Here is a 7,283-nt window from a genome sequence, read left to right as displayed (position 1 = left end):
ATCATTTGCTACGCTACACATATTATATGTATGAAATTAGGTGACATTGAAAAATCAATTTCAAATGTCTTGCTACCAATATTTCTCTTCAATAAGAGATAAAATTCTGTTTTTTAAAAAGTTATTTTTTTCAAAATATTAATTTATTTATTTGAGAGAGAAAGGGTGCATCAGGGCCTATAGCCACTGCAAATGTATTTCAGATGTGTGCACTACCATGTGTATCTGGCTTACATGGGTTCTGGGCAATTGAACCTGTGCCTTAACCTCTAAGCCACCTCTTCAGCCCTAAACATACTTATTTTTTAAATAAGAGAATAAAATTAAGTTTCATTACGGTGTTTATCAAATGCATTTTGTGTTTTGTTCCTCTTCTCCCTTCTTTCTCCTCCCACTTGTTTCCTTCCCCCACCGTAGCCTTCTTTCCTCGTTCCTACTGTATGTTTCCTTCAAATTCCCTCTACTTTCTCAACAACTTTTGTTCATGTCTCTGGTTTCCTATCTTGATTCATAGTCTATAGTCTCTCTCACATTCAGTTATTTACATATATACACACAACAAAAGTTAATATCTATGTATGAGAGAGAATGTATGTATTTGCCTTTCTGGGCCTGTATTACCTCACTTAATATATTTTTTCCAGCTTTTTCATGAATTTTTATGATTGCATTTTTCTTTACAGATGAGTAAAATTCCATGGTATATATGTACCACATTTTTATCTAATTATCAGGTGAGATGCATTCCATTTTCTAGCTATTGTGGATAGAACAGCAGAGAACATGGATGCAAGTTTCTTTGGTAGGATAAAAAATCCTTAGCATCTATGTCCAGGGGTGCTCTGGTTGTGTCATGCGGTAGTTCTATTTTTAGCTTTTTGAGACTCTCCCAGAATGGGCATGCCAGGACCTACAGCCATTGTAAATGTACCACCTTGTGCATCTGGTTTATATGGGTACTAGGGAGTTGAACTCAGGCCATCAGGTTTTACAAGCAAGTGCCTTTCACTATTGAGCCACCTCTGCAGCCATAGGTGTTTAATTTTTGTCATTCTTTATATATTTTAGATATCAGTCCTCTTTCTGAGGAATAGCTGCCAAAGATTTTCTCCCATTCTATATAGGCTTCTGTTCATGATGCTGATGGTCTCCTTTGTTGTCCTAATTCTTTATATTTTAATGTAGCCCCATGTGTTGATTCTTGGGACTGTTTCTTGTGCTATTAGAGTCCTATTCTGAAAGTTTTACATACACCTATAACTTCCAATGAGTTACCTATGTTTTCCTCCAGTAGCTTAAGGATTTCTGGTCTTAAATTAAACCTTTGATCCATTTTGAATTGTTCTTTGTGCATGGTGAGAGATGTGGAGCTAATTTCACTCTTCTGCAGGTAGCTAACCAGTTTTGCCAGCACCATTTGTTGAATAGGTATTTTTTCAGTGTTTTTGATGTCTTGTCAAAAATTAGGTGACCATACTGTGTGAATTTATTTCTGGATCCTCTATTCTATTCCATTGGTCTACATTTCTGTTTTGTGCCAATACCATGCTGTCTTTGTCACTGTGCCTGGATAGTATAATTTTAGATCAGAAATTGTAGTACTTCTAGCAGTGTTCTTCCTACTTAGGTTTACTTTTGATAATTCATGGTATTTTGTACTTCCATATGAATTATTGTATTATTTGTTCTAGTTCTGTAAAGGAAGTTACTAGAACTTTGATGGGAAGGAACTGCATTGAATCTGTGGATTGCTATTGGTAATCTAGCCAAATATTGATTCTGTCAATCCAGGAGCATGTGAGGTCTCTCCATCATTTGGTGTCATCTCATGCTCTTTTTCTCAGTGTTTTTGGTTTCCTTTGTAAAGGTTGTTTACATCCTTGGTGAGGTTTAGTCCTAGGTACTTCTAGGTACTTAATGTTGGAAGAGCTATTATGAGTGAGTCTTTATTCCTTACTTTCTCCATTAGCAAGTTCATTATTGGGATAAAAGAATGCTACTGATTTTGCATGTTGACTTGGTATCCTGAAAGATTGCCAAAAGTGTTTATTAAATATAAGAGGTTTTTGATAGAATCTATAGGGTCACTTAAATTATATCATCTGTGAAGAGGGATAATTTAATTTCTTCCTTTCCAGTTTTTAACCTCTTAATACATGAATTTTCTTGTCTTATTGCTGTAGTTAAAACTTTGAGCACTTTATCAAATAAGAATGGAGATAATGAATACCCCTTATCTGTAAGTTTGGAATGCATTGCCTTTATTATTTTGTGGTATGTTCCATCTATTCATATTTTCTCCAGAACTTTAATCATGCAGGATGTTGAACTTTGACAAATGCCTTCTTTGCATCAATAGGTATGATCCTATTATATCTGTCTGTCAGTTTACTTATATATTGAATTTTGTTGATTTACATTTGTTGAACCAACCTTGCATCACTGTGGTGAAACCTACTTGGTCATAATGTATTGTCATGTTAACATGTTCTTGAATTTGGTTTGCAATAAAATAATTGAGAATTTTTGCATCAATGTTCATATAATAAATGGTCCATATCCACATATACAAGTCTAGGTGAGGAAAACTGGTTCACTTGTATTTATTTCCTAAATTTCTTTGTCATCACCCCATTCCCTTTAAGAGGCTGGACTCTCTGTCATTGTGAAGTGCCTTTATTTACATCACTGTAAAAATAACTTATTCAAATTCCAGTCCTGTCATCTTGTGAACATTCATCTTTATAGAGTATATTTAGATTAGGAACTTTACTTGGCATCTAATTTCTACACATTCAAATACTCATATCGAGATTAATATATCAAGATGAATATATTGATAATTGATTTAAAATAGTCATGTTCAATAGCTAGAAATAATGCATGAATAAAAATAACAAAATATCCTATATATTGTGTACATTTTACTTGACTCATTTAAAAATAAATGTTCTGTTTGGGATGTCAAATTTGACTATCATGCTTTTTATTGCTTACTAATTGGGTATTGTTGTAGTCTGAATATTAAGTGTCCCCATAGGTTTATGTGTTTGTATACTTAGTCCAAGCTAGAGGCACCATTGGGGAAGATTTGGGCGCCTTTAGGAGGCAGAGTCTTCCTGCTCTCTCCTTTCTGGCTGTGCTGCACTGTGACCAGCTGCCTTCCACTCCTGCTGCTATTCTTTCCCTGACGTGATGGAAGGTAGCCGCTCAGAACTGTAAGCTAGAGTAAACCCTTTCCTTCCTTAAATTGTTTCTGGTCAGGTATTCTGTCACAAAAACAAGGAAATAATAATCTTAAGGAAGGGGACTGGGAAAATGGCTCAGCTGTTAAAGGTGCTTGCTAGGAAAGCCTGCTAGCGTGGGTTCAATTCTCAAATTACTTACATAAAGTGGGTGCAAAAAGCAGTACAAGGGTTCATTTGCAGTGGCAAGAGGACCCTGGCATGTCCATACATACTTATGCAAATAAGAAATTTTCTAAAAGAATCTAGGTAAGAAATTTTCTGAGCAATGACTATATATTTACATAGTTATCACAATAGCCATGTAATGTTTAAAATAAAGAGGAACAGAAAAGAGTGTGCATTTTTCTTACAGTAGAATTTTTTAAGGCTCTAGGTTAAGAGCCACTGTCCAAGGTATCAATATTCAAGTCACATATGGAGCTAAGTGGGTGAAGAGTTCAAGGCCAGAGATCAAATTACCAATGCAAAATGTTCATTTTCCACAGGGGTGAAGGATTAGCAAAAGATTTTAATTTCTCACACTGCTCCCCACTAAGACTTTACACACCTTATGTTCCTGATTGTTTTGTGTTGTTTTGACTTGGTTTGGTTTTTGGAGACAGGGTCTCGCTCTGTAGCAGAGCTGGTTCTAAGTTGTGACAAATGAGGCTTAATTATCACACAGACTTTCCTAAGGAGTCCAGGTCACACTCAATGCTGTTTATCCAAAGCTTACAAAATATGCTGTCTGATCATGCTTATCTCTGCCTTCTCTGTTTAAGTCTCCTTAGATGGAAGCTACCAGATCAAGGGACTGCTTAGCAGAATCAGAATGTGAAGCAGAAACCCAGAAAGTGGCTTGTGTGGAAGCTCTGTAACCCTTGGCCTGGATCTAAGAACAATTCAGTAAACATGATCTGTGGCAGTGCTATAAATGGCTAGGTCTACTTTCTTCATCTTAGCACTTTACAAGAGGAACATGCTTTTCCTTACAGTGCTGGGGATTGAACTCATGAATCTGCAGATATTACTCAAGTGATCTACCATTGAGCTGAATCTCCAGAGGTTTCTAAAAACTTTTTTTAAATGCAGACTTCTTTTTTTAAAATAATTTTTGTTTATTTTCATTTATTTATTTGAGAGCAACAGACACAGAGAGAAAGAGGCAGATAGAGAGAGAAAATGGGCACGCCAGGGCCTCCAGCCACTGCAAATGAACTCCAGATGTGTGTGCCCCCTTGTGCATCTGGCTAACGTGGGACCTGGGAAATAGAGCCTTGAACTGGGGTCCTCAGGCTTCACAGGCAAGCACTTAACCACTAAGCCATCTCTCCAGCCCTCTTTTTTAATTTTTTTTTAAATTTTTTTAATGAACATTTAAGAGTCATATAGAAAAGCTAACAGAGCAATAATTCAATCATGAAATACATAAGAGGAAATAAAATGGAAAACACCTCAATTACAATTCCTCACCACTGAAGCATGACACACTGGTGGCAGGAAGAGGTGGTCAATGTTCCAGAGATAGTTAGCAGGGGTCGCAATCAAGGCCAAGATTATCAAGTCACTTGTTTTAACATTTTCTTGGTCATTGCTAAAGTAGTGGAGGAGTTGGGGTGGAATTGAAAACAAATTCCTTTCCAAAAAAATTAACTTTTAATCAGTTAAATTTTTCCTTGAGGAACTATTTGATCTGCTAATCTAACATACCATGTATCTGTTATTAAATTTGTCTGCATAAATGTTCACCTATTCTATTTCTTAATGTCAGTTCATGCAGTGTTTTTCTAATTACAGAACAGGAAGAATTATCAAAGGCAATTAATATTGGACATGAATGTCCAAACTTTTCTTTTCATGAAAAATGTGCTCTCTGTGATCTTTGTTCCTTGCAAGTGTTGGTCAAGTAATAATCATGGAGCATTTCCTAAAATATTTACTTCCTGGGAAAATTTGTATGAAATGACATTCTAAGTATAAAAAACTTTGTTATACTTGGAACAGTTAAAAATATACTTATCTTGTTTGTAAACTATTGATGTTAAGCTTCTGAGTGTCAGATTCATTGCCTCCTGTTTTACTAGAAAGTTGTTTACTTTATTTATCAATAGGACATCTTAGAAACATCTGAAGTTATATGTAGAAACATCAAGGCAATATTATTTGTACATATTATTAAACATGCAAAAAATTCCTGAAAGACAGTGCCTTAATACAGAATGTCTCTCTGAGCTCAGCCCCTCCTTGGTACCATTTTGCCATAAGTATGGCTTCCTAGAAGCTTGGACTTATTTTGGAGAGGTGGCCCCTTTAATCATAGGCTCCCTATTCAAATATGTTGCCCAGTAAACTAAGTTGAAAGTGCCAAACAAGACAGGGAATACAATTCGGGACATTCTGTCAATCTTGCTAATGCTGTTGTATGTCTTTTTGCCCTCAGAAGTCTTCTCTTCTGAAGGCATAGGAGACTGAAGGTGCATTTGAGCTCCCTGCATTTGGCTGCCTCCAGGGCTTTCTTGCCATCCCAAGCCCAGCCTCTCTTCGTGAAGTAATTAGTTGACTGTGGCAAACTCAATCAGTGCAGAGAAGACGAATACATAACACACTGTGATAAACCAGTCCATGGCTGTGGCATAGGCCGCTTTGGGCAGCAAGTTCTGAGTGAGCACTAATGCTGAGCATTGTCCTCGTCAGCACTGTGGTCACCCCAAAAACCGTCCTAGCTGGGACAGATTCTCGGTTTAGCCAAAAGGACACCTGGGATAAGATTACTGTCATTATGCAGGGAAGGGTAGGTCTGGATGACAAAGTACCCAGTCTTCCTCTTCAGGTGGAAGTGCGCCGTCATGATTGTGTATTCACCTGTGCTGGTGCTGATATGCTCAGTGCCTGCTGTTTGCCCCTTGAGATGGTCCTGGTTCAGTCTGGCGCCATCTTCTGCCACTACCACAGACTTGGTGGAGCCATTGGTCCAGACGTAGACAACTTCCGAATTCGGATATGCATAGCTGCCAAACTTCAGAGGGCAAGCATGGGCATCCATTGGGAAGTCCTCAAGCTGCATGGGGCACTCAGCAGAGATAGTCAGGCGCATGGTGTAGAGCAGCGTGCCATCATCCTCCAGCCTCAGCAGCTTGTTGGGCGTGGTCATGTTGTGTGCAATGGACTTCTTCCCATTGTGGAAAAAGGTGTCTGGGGTCCAGATTTTGCTGGCAAGAAGGTTGTTGAGAGGCAGACGCTGCATGGGCCCTTTGAACCACAGCCTCTCATCTTTCCAGCTTTGTCGGAAAAACACATCTATGGTATACTCCATTTCTGTGTCAGACACTGGGCCGAAGCTGGTGACATAGATGTCTGTCTGCACCCGTGATCCTCTCTCCCAGCCCAGGCGCAGTCTGTTGTCATAGCCATCCAAGAGCCCATCCAAGATCCTGGTGAATATTGTGATGTTATCATTGGTCTCATCTTTTACAGAACTGGTTGGCATTTGTGAAAAGCCAAAGTGACTGGTTAAGTTCATGGAAATACAAAAGAGGAGAAGGTTTCTGATCATGGTAAAGCTAGAGAACATTCCATTGTCCATTCCCAACAACAATGATGGTTGAAGCTGGTGAATTTGGAAGAGTAGTTGTTCTTTTCTCCAACTTGATCTTGAAGCTTTCTGAAATACTTGCCACACGTTCAAAGCCAACAAGCCACTCCTTGTTCTGCAAGGTGCCTGCACAAGGGCCCCGGCAGAAGAGCTGTTGGCGAGGGCACATCCTGCTTCTCCTCCAGCCCTCTTTCTTTAATCTTTGAAATAAGCTGGCCTTAATTTCCCAATTCTCCTTTCCTCTGACCCCTGACTGTTGGGATAACACGTTTATTCCATCACCCCCAGCCTAGATGAGCACCTAAAAAAATTAATTTATTTTGGTAAATATGTAAGATAATGGCTTTTTTGGTAACATTTTTATACAGCTGAAACTTGGACTGGCTGACTTCAGAATACATTCATGATTGCACTGACCAGATTCTCAAGAGCTTATGCCAGAATAGAGAATAAAAGGAAATAAA

At 38.4% G+C, this 7,283-nt stretch overlaps 1 pseudogene; it reads right to left on the bottom strand.

The window, feature by feature from the left end:
• Positions 1-5,515: 5,515 nt before the first annotated feature.
• LOC101595376 lies at positions 5,516-6,885 on the bottom strand (annotated as a pseudogene).
• Positions 6,886-7,283: the final 398 nt, after the last annotated feature.

This window comes from Jaculus jaculus, chromosome 19, assembly GCF_020740685.1.
Source record: "Jaculus jaculus isolate mJacJac1 chromosome 19, mJacJac1.mat.Y.cur, whole genome shotgun sequence".
Lineage (NCBI taxonomy): Eukaryota > Metazoa > Chordata > Mammalia > Rodentia > Dipodidae > Jaculus > Jaculus jaculus.
The sequence above is the reverse complement of the archived record's forward strand: the minus strand, read 5'-3'. Positions and strand labels throughout refer to the sequence as shown.